Source organism: Numida meleagris, chromosome 12, assembly GCF_002078875.1.
Source record: "Numida meleagris isolate 19003 breed g44 Domestic line chromosome 12, NumMel1.0, whole genome shotgun sequence".
Lineage (NCBI taxonomy): Eukaryota > Metazoa > Chordata > Aves > Galliformes > Numididae > Numida > Numida meleagris.
The window spans coordinates 4,890,765-4,901,415 of NC_034420.1; the positions used below are offsets into that span (position 1 = coordinate 4,890,765).

At 36.4% G+C, this 10,651-nt stretch overlaps 1 long non-coding RNA gene across 1 annotated transcript in view; it reads right to left on the minus strand.

Moving 5' to 3' along the window:
* LOC110405247 overlaps positions 1-10,651 on the minus strand; it is a 1,207,595-nt gene that overhangs the window by 76,955 nt on the left and 1,119,989 nt on the right. The window lies entirely within an intron of this gene.

A 10,651-nucleotide genomic window follows, 5' to 3' on the forward strand; every position in this document is an offset into this window, starting at 1 on the left:
TCAGCAGCTACAGACAATAACTTCATAATTAGTGGTCAGGAAGGTGTTGCTTTACTCTTAACTGCAGTAAGGCACTGAGCTGCAGAGAGCTGTCAGTCTACTTTGCTCCTCCTCAGAAATCTCAAACATGTTTCTATATTCAAGTCTGTATAACTCTGAGGCCTCAAATCTAATTATATTTCTACATGTTTTATAAAATTTGATGTACTAGTACAGCCTTTGTGAACAGAAGCCTACAGTGCAGTAGGCATGTCCATCAACCACGGGCAGAGCAGGGCTCACTCAGCAGGTACATGGCATGGCCAATGGGGAGGGGGCACATGGGGACAAAAGAGGGGACAGGAGTTACTGTGGTGGAAGGCAGGAGGACACAGCACAAACAAGAAATTCCATTTCACTGTCTTATTACTCATGGGGCAACCTGTTTGCAAGTGACTCGTTTTTACACTTCACTCTCCATAGATGCTGCACCAAACAGTGATTAAAACAATAATTTATATACCAAATACACAGAACACAGATTAATATCTAACTCTTTGAAATTACTGTACTCACTTTCAAAGACCGAATAAGAGCAGAGAGACTTCCACAATATCTGTGGAAGTTTACACTTCGAGTTTCAAAATGATTTCCTCTCACTCAAGCTAGTGTTGAACTTGCATGTTTACACTGCCCTAAATTTGACTTTATTAAAAATGTAACGTCTTTTTTAATAGATCTTTCCATACTACTTATGTAATGAATATTTCTAAAGAATATGATATAAAATAATGTTTTACGTATATTTCTTTAACTTAGTATACAACTTGTGGTGAAATCACATTCAGTTGGATACTGGATTTTGGAGTACATCAGAAAATTGTATGAATGTTACATGAGGCTAAGCTCATGTTATCAATACGAAGCTTTAACTAAAGTAAAAGCAGTTACTTCCATTCCTCAAAAGTCTTTTATGGTAATGTCCTCCACAGAATTTCATTTTGAAATGGCAACAATAAGAAAAACAGAACTAAAACCAGGGACCTTGACGCTGGTGCCCACAGGACTAAGATCTGTGAGCTGCATGTTGAGATGGGCAAGCCTCAGGATGGACTAGTCTGTTTCTAAGGGACAAGAAACAAAGCTCTGGAAACATGTGATTTTCCAAAGGTATGTACAGATTTTGCTGTCCTTTATCACACTTAGCAATACTGGATCCTATAAAATGAGTATATCTGAATATAAAGTGATGTTCACCTTCCAAATACACATCAGAATAATTTGTAATAAATTTCTTCAAATAATTTCTTCAAATTCTGGGCCCCTCAGTAGAATATAGTCAAGTTTTAAGGCTGTTGAACATCTATTTAATTTTCAACTTATTTCTGGCCTCAGTAAGATATAAGGAGGCATCTAAATTTCCTGTTTAATCAAGACCTCAGTTATTCAGATATTAATGCATTTACAACATGTTCTTTTCTATTGTAATGTGCAACTTACAAACAAAATGTGAGGAATATCATTTTTGGCAGCATTCCCCAAGGGTGGCTGGATCTATAAACACATGGATGTAATGCATTTGTTAATGCAATTCTTTTTCCATTCTCTGACAGTTATAGTATAAATACCATTTTCTCCATAGGAAGCAATCCAAATACAATCAAAACAGTGTATTAATATCTGTTAAGGTAATCTTCAACTTTGTAGCTCTTTTAGAGCTGCATTTTAGGACAGACTATAAGAGACCAGACAGAATCACGAAGCTGCAGCCACACATCACACCCTGTTCCACATGCCGAGCCTCACTACGAGAGCTGTGCTATACATCATGCTGCTTTGCAGTGGAAGAGAAGTATTTCTGTGGTACCCAATGACAAATGTTTAAACATTATTCTTTCAGCTAATTCTTAGCACTGGCGTGGGCTCTCCACAAGTCCGGAGTGTCATCTGAAAGCCTGGGCAGACAGGAAGGCAGGATGCAGTCGGGTCCTTTCCCAGAATCAGTCAGCATTCAAACACTTTTCTGAGAAGGTGGAAGAGGGAGCTCTGTCTAGTTCACATATGGATCTCACATCTACTTCCATAACCTGCCCATTAAAAACATTCCAATCTTGTGGAAAACTTAATCCCAGTCATCATGATTCCTAGCTAAGTGAGACTGGAAGACCACTCACATCAGCCAGAATGAAGCAATTCAATCTGTATCACAATGAAATAACTCACAAATAAACAAATTTTTACCAACCACTCATTTGTATGAGATGGACTAAGGAGCAGACATTTGAGTGTGACAAACAAATCCGAAATCATCCTGGATTCAAAGCAACACAAGGAATCCCTAAGATGTGGGTTTTTTTTTTTAGTTTTAAGCTTTTTTTTTTTTTTTTTTTTTTTTTTTTTTTTTTTTTTTTTTTTTTTTTTTTTTTAATTTTTTTTTTTTTTTTTTTTTTTTTAGTTTTTTTTAGTTTTCAGTTAATTAAGAAATACACAGAAGCAGAAAATCAACAGATTGGAAAACTCAGCAAAAGATCCAGAAGCTGGAAAAAAATGTGGCTTGTGAGTATTTTGTTCAAATTAGTATTCTGGCAGCTACATTTTGAACAAGCTGTAATTTGTATAAGGCACCTTCTGTTAAATTTGTGGCACAGAATTACTAGGAATGATCCAACTTGAAATCAAAGCATGGACTTGTATCAGTAAGTTTATTTACCTTTACTCATTCAGGCCTGGAATACTGAGAATGAGATATTTCAAGTAAAAGAATGCAGATCAACACAAACATAATTTTCCTTTGAAAACAAAAAAGGCACTTTATCTCTCCACAGAAACTAAAGAACCTGAATATGTCTTTGGCCAATACTTGAGCTCTGACAGCCATTGTTCTACGTACTCATTTTGTGCAATAGTCAAACTCATAGCTAGCAATGAGGTTTTCAGAAAAGAATTAAGAAAAGGGCTAATCTATCAGCTATGTTGTCAACACTACGTTTAGAGAGATGAAGGCAGAAGTATTAGTCTGTCAAAATCAAAGCCCTGGACAATGCTCACTTCTGCAGAGTGGCTGAATTAAAAATTTCTGCCACATATTTTATTTTTGAGCACTTACTAAAAAGCTAAATCACTTTAAGCGGAGTATGCAGCACAATAGTGACAAAATAATCTGGTAGAGAAACACAGTTGACAAATTATAACTTAAAGAAAAATGAATGACTGACTGTTCTTGCTAGGATAATATGGAAACTAATGGGAAAATAGATCAAGCAGCATGAATTGTTAAAACAAGAAAACAACAAGATTATTTTAGCTGTAGTGCAATGTGTGTTCATGTCATCAACATCATTTCTGAACCAACGTTTTATGCATCTTGATTTCTTGCTCCATATAACTAGCAACATCAAACATAGTGTTACGTTCAATACAAACACCTAGGAGTCCAAACAGGTAATTTTGCTTTCCCATCATTGATCGGATATACATTTTTCAAAGATATCCACAGTTGTTCCATGGCACAAGTATTATTTTCTGAACATCACAAACCAGAATGGTTATTACAATCACTGATACAGAGAATAATGTTCGAACGCCAGTCAAGCTTTAGAGGCCACTCAGAGTAAGGAGTGTTGTAGAGCCTATTTAGAACCACACCATTGATTCCAGCTGAGCTACTTCATCATTTTATAGGTTGTCTTGTGCACAGTTTCTCTAAAACATTTTATGCATTCAGCAAGGCTGCATCTTCGTAATTGAATGACACAAGGTATGCACACACCTGATCTACAATTCACAACAACAAAGAAAATTTTAACTCTGACAGAAAGTGTGATAAATACCTCATCTTTGATTCTTTTCATTTGAAACAAATGGCTTTCATAACCAGTACCAAATTGTCACAGTACAATCAGTTCTCATATTTTGTTGATCAAAATATGATTACTGGAATAAAATCAGAACGATAAGACTTCTGGATAGATGCAAAGAGTGATTATGGATAATCCTAAGGAAAACCCTGAAAGTTATAAAAACAGATATTAACAGTTTGTTTATCAGTCTTGCAAAGAGTATGCTGGAAACCATCATCTCCCAGGTTTTGAAAGAACTGCATTCATCCTTCTCTATTGGTTATTAGAAAGTAAATAATTCTACAGGCAATATGAACTATACAGTCGTGGAATAATATAGGTTGGAAAAGACAAAAGGAGGTGATCGAGTGCAACCTCATCAAAGCTAGATCCAAGGTGAGCTGGACATCACCATCTGCCTCTTAAAAAAAGGGGACCAGATAGCCAAAATCTATGAAAAAAGATTATAGGGAGGCACTAGATGCACTTCCACCTTCTGTCACAAAAAGGACTACATAACACCAGAAACAAATAAAAATACTACAGTCACATTCATCAGAACAACATGGTATACATAGAAGAACCCTATAGAAAACTTCATCAAACATCCCAAGGACTTGCACAGCCTCCAAATCAGCAGTGCTTGCACTTCAGACATCAGGTCCAGATGCTGCATCAGCTCCTAGTGGGGGACAGTATTGGAAGGAAAGGAGCCATTCTCAGAGTCAGGGCAGGAAACCTCTGACCTACTACAGCATCCTCTCTTTTCTCGTTCATTATCACCGACAGGATTGCAAAAATCTTTAAGAAAAGCTACCCAGATCAATTTGATTTTAATTATGTTAAAACAAACGAAAACGAAAAACCAAACCTGTCAGACTGATTGAACCCGTGCTATAGTAAAACAAAACATTTCCGTCTTCCAAAGCATGTGATTTCTTTCTAATACACGTGAATCATTCTTCTACTTCATCAATAACTGCAAAGTAGAAACCACTTAAGTGGGATATTTTGTGAAGGATATGGAGTTGCATAAATGACTTTGGAACAAAACTGCTTTACTTTGTTCTGTTTGACATACAATTATTTTCCTCTTCATGGGTAAATCGTAAAAGCATATCTAAACAAAGTCTTATTATGAACTTATTAGCATGCGTGTTCTGTACTCACATTTAGGATCTATTTATAAAATCAATTCTGTTCTGGGCTCTGACAAACAAAACTGAAATGCAGCTGTGTGACATGTTGATAATTTTCATTAGTTCTAAAAAGCTTCAAGTAGAAATTATAGTCTTCCTGGTTCTAACTAAATAATCCTGGTGAACCCATAGGAAAGGTGACTTTTTAAATATTTTCTAATTTCTTAATGGAAAGAAAGGGGAAGGAAAGAAGATGATAAAAACTGAAAAGAAGATGAAACAGAAATCACAGGTGTCCATTCTTGAACTCACGTGGACTGGGAAAATCTTCTTCATTACTATCAGAGACAAATGTACACTGAAATAGGCATCATTTACTCATTCTTTACTAGGCTGGAGGAGTGTTTGCGTCCATTTTGAAAGAGGTTGTTATTTTAAACGTTTTAAAATATAAAGAGCAATTCAGCAACTACATCATTGAACTAACAAGCATACATGTATTTCTGGTGCAAAAAATATATAGTGGAGTTGGCAATGCTTCTTCTTTAAGAATTAGGTCATGGTAAAAAAAAAAATAATAAAAATCAAATACTTGAAAACAGTAAGAGGGAGAAAACTACAAAGAAAATAAGACAGAACTGTCTTTAACTAAAATCTCCTAAAGGACAGGAGAGTAAAAGTTAGCTTTATTTCCCTCTCTGGGTAAAGGGAACACAGGAAATTTGATACAGAAGGTGTACAAAGCTGGGCTATTTTTCCCTGACAACTTTTTGGTAGCTTTTGATTTTATTTCCATAGAAAACCATGCCGATCTTTTAAAATTTTGTTGAAGACTACCTGAATTCATTTTTATTCTTAGGGACATTTGTTGAAAAATGAGAGCTTATTCTGAAGTATTCCTTAGGCATGAGGATTATAGAAGAGTTGCCAAAAATAAGAGTAAAAAAGAAATGCCTAATTACTACTATTTTCAGTCATTCGATTTTCAGTCTTTTTTTTTTTTTCCGAGGTTTAATTTCATAAATCCTCCTGGCTATTGCTAAGTCACGGAGTTTCTAAATCTAACAAAGAAGTGAGAAAAGGGGAGGAAGACATTCTGCCGCACTCAGTGCCCTCGGAGTAATGTAAGGCACCTTCTGCTGAACTCGTGGCACAAGGTTGCACAATACGATCCAGCGCAGAGCACGGACAGCATCACCATGCAGAATCGCTGCAGCTTCTGCCGGCTGTCAGCTGCAGCTGGGTGCCATACCTCGCCCTGGCCCATCCCTGGACAACGGGCTCCTCTCCCAGCAAGGAACAGGACATCCCCATACCTACAGCCCCTCACTATACCCCAAGCGCACACAACACCAGGAGCTGCCCACGCTGATCCCCACACACGTTCTCACTCAACCACGGGGCTATGAAATCATCCCTCAACTGAGAAACTACATCTTGCAGGAAAGAAAGACAAAGGTGCACCCACTCTTGCCATCCCCTCCTTCCGGCTAGCACAGCAAAACTCAGTGACCCCTTCCTGCGTCACCCCACTCTCCAGGGAACTTCCTGGCACGCCTTGTGGCTATGAATTCCTCTCTAAGCAGGCACGTACAAATCAGCAGCTCCAGTCCTACTGGACTTCCCAAGCTCCCACCTATGGGAGATGTTTGCACTGCAATATGGATTCAGTATCGGAGCAGACAGATGCCAAGCCACTCATTTTTAAGAAAAAGCATTAAAAAATAAAAAACACAACCAAATTCCACTGAAAAAATAAAGAAGAAAACAGTAAAGCAGACAAGCATCTGAGGACTACACACATTGACAAAGAAAAAGAAATCAAAAGCGTTCACTTGACTGAGAAGACAAAGTTTTCTCCCCCTTAACTCCCAAATGATTTCAGCAGTAGTCTTCTAAGTACCCACGGACCAGATCTTTTTAAAGATTATAGTTCTGAAGATTCAGACAGGCAATGACAGTGACATTTATAAGCTCCTGACTACATTTGTTTCAAAAGAAGTTAACGCATGAGAACTTTAGAGAATTTGCTAACCAATTCTTTCAACATCATGAATATTTTTTGTGCAAGTCACTTTTGAAAATGAAACATAGGTTCATAAAAGGAAAGTGTGCATTTTGTTTTGTTTTTAATTTTCTTCACTTTCTGAATATCAAAATATAACAAAGTTGGTTGGCTTTCTCCTTTCTGATGTGCTTAAAATGCTAGTTAAACTGATCAGTTTTGGGGAAAACTGCTATTTCTTTAACTCTGTAACAGATAATGAGGACTGGTTTCTTTGTAATTCCAGTGTGATATTTTTGTGGGTGGACTTCAAAGCACACAGTGTGTAATTAGGGACAATGCAGACAGTTTCTTTGTTTTCTGGTGGATACACAATTGAAAAATATTGGTGGTAGTGTTGTGTTGCTTTTTTTTTTTTTTCTGCTAAGTACACACTGTATGATTGGAGATAAAGCAGAGAGAGAATCTATGCTATTATTCATTTGTGTGTATTTACACTTTAAGTGACATTATGTGATTTTAAATGACAGGTCCCACAGAATATATAGAGAGAATGAAGATTTCTTCAACTCAGATGCAAACAATTTAAGAAAGAATGGCAATCAGGAAAAATTTGACTGCTCAAATCTTCCTGTTGGACAATTGATGGAAGCCAGCAAGAGCCACATGTGAACCATGAAAAGGAAAATCTCAGTCAAAACTGCCCTCGTTCCACTGTGCGCATATAGCCGCGCTATTGAAGATAATGAAAAAAAGGCTATTCTCTTCAGTTGTTCTTAAAAATGTACACTGTCAGCAGCTCTGCAAATCAGGATAACATTAAATGAGTGGTTTGTACATAATTATTGGTTATAACAAAACTATACTGAATAGCAAAATATGCTTTTGTGAAAAAAATTGCGACATTGTGCTTGTGTGATTTCTCTTTGTGCAACAGTACTGCAACAAAAGCCTAACGAGCAACTCTATTAAATGTAAAATCAAGTATCGTTCTGGTAATGATTTCCATACATTCTTACCAGATAGGCATAATTCTAAAATGTTTATATTCAAAGAGGAGCAGAAAGGACAATACGTGATATGTGGAATAATAATGTATTGATTTACAATCTTCTTCCACCTACAGCCGCACTTTAAAGTTTCACTGTGAAGAGAATGCCTAGAAAATTCCAACCACTCTTCTGTTCATCTGTGAAACTAGTTACATAAGCACCTGATAAGACAGCTCAGAAGTCTATAAATAACCTATTCTTTGGGTTACTATATGAAACTAACACGCAGTCAGAGCTGCCCCAGATCACTGATCATATAGCCATCTACACAAGTGGTCCAAGGTTCACCCCTTTTTCTTTCTTCCCCTCAATGTACTTTGGTGTTTCTTTTTCTGTTTTGTCTTGCTCATTTCATCTATTTTATTTCAACTGAGCAGAAAAGACTAAAGCTCTGTGACCAGTATTCTCCAGAGGCAGCAGATCCTATTGAGGAGTATCCCTTTCCAGTTTGGGAAAGATTCAAATAATTAACTAAAAACTCCACAAAACCGTGAGCTCTCCAATCGACAGTTTGGGTGCAGCAGCATTATAGCTAAGCACTGCTCTCACATAAAATTGCAAAAATACTGACACAGAAGGAAACTACTGTTATCCTTAAGGATAGTATTAAATTACCTTGTATGTAATGCCATTATAAATAATGTTAAAACAAATTCTGTTAACAGTTAACATTAATAAAACATAGTATATACTAATAATAGATTATTCCATTTCCCTGTCAAAGTTGAAAAGACCCTTATCGCTTATTCATTTTTGCTTTGTTTTTGAAAGTCAAGAGAGCTTTTGTTTTTTGAAAATTCCATCTTATGAATATTCTTTAAGAGGAAAATTAATTATTAATAATTTCCCAAGGTTTTATTCCAACCTCTGTGTTACTGGGAGTTTGATTTAGCTCACTAAAGGACTAGATCTTTTCTCAAAGCTTTTATAACAGAATGTTTTTGCCTTGATTGCAACGGTCACCGTAAGAAGAATCGATTAAATAATTTTTTTTAATGCAAACAACATAGAAAGCAATTGAAAAGGTATTTGAAAATTCATATCATTGATACTTTTTTCAACTTACCATTAAAACAGTATACTTCTAGGATTTTTTTTTTTTTTGAAGATGTTGCAGAAATTTAGATTTCCCTTAAAATATCCGGAAGCAGTTAGATATTCCTGTAACTATTACTTTCTCTTTTCATTTCAAGTTGAAATTCTCTCCCTTTCAATCAAGGGCAGGAGAACAAAAATCTCCAAAGCCTAGAATACTTATTTTCCACCAGTTTTATCTGGAACCAGAGACCTGCCAAACCAGGTGCATGTCTATGCAAAAGGCAAGCCATCTGTTAAAATAACACCAAATCTACTTCAAATTGGCAAAAATGTAACTAACTTTTTCACTTAAATGTCAAGTTCAGATACCGGACATACAGACATGAAAGGAAATTCAGTCAACAGAGAAGGCTATGAAGACCAATTGAGTACACTTGCAGAATTTCTGCACATCAGCTGTGGCCTTGTAAATGCTAACATTCTCATGTGCATATTATTTCAAAAGTTAGACCTTTAGGTAAAAATTACCTATTAACAAATTATCTTGATCATGTGTCCTTGGCCGACTGATTATTTTAAATCAACAACATTTTCATCACCACACACAGATCCATGGCGGCTGATTTTGGAGAGGCCCAATGATTTTGAGCTGCTGCTCTCCTGACCTTTCTGCCCATGACATGCCATGCAGTGCTGATGACTACAGAATCTGCACATCTCAAGAAAAAAACAGAACAGAGCCAATCGCATCAGAAGATGAAATTATACAAAGGTGGTAAGCAAACGATACCAAATACGAAGGATAATGTATTTACACAGTAAACTTCAATTCTACAATACCTTCATTTGTGCTTACTGTCATTACACCAATGAAACCCAGTAACATACAGATGGTAGAGGCAAAGTAAGAGCAGTATAAAGCAAAAATAGAACAAATCAGCCAAAAGTATCCCTTAGCATTTTTGTGGAGCAATGGTTTGATAGGTATTCTTCTAGATTGAAGAAACAAATACTGATTTATTCCAAAATATTTGTTTCAAAAACAACTAAGACATTTGTTAGGTTTTTAGGAAATTAATGTATTTCAGTACTACAAGCATGAAATTAAAAAAAAAAATGCAGCAAAGAACATATGTTAAAAACAAAGTGTGACACCTACAATACAAACTCAATTTATAAGGACATAGAAAGAAGCTTAAAATGCATACATAAGCTAGTAAAAATTTTTGGTCCTGGAAGCTACCATATATTCTCAGAAAAAATAACACATCAGTTGCATAATACCTGTTTCTTCACCCTGTTATCAGCCAATGCAATTTGAAAAAGTGGGATGGAGGTTTGTGTTAGAAGCCAGCTGGGTTCCTCTGCTGAGCTTTCGCACAGCCATAGTGAGAAGTCTGGGGCCATGTGCAGAGCATGCTGTCAGAACAGAGGTGCAGGCTGCTCCCCGCTGCCTCTTGCGGAAGCCACCACAAACTGGAGAACTTAAACATCTACCACCTTGTATGCATGTATGTAAATCATTCCAAAAGTAATGCCTCCTATTTATTTCCACGGAAATGACAACAGATGCAAAGAGCACAAAAACAATATTTGATA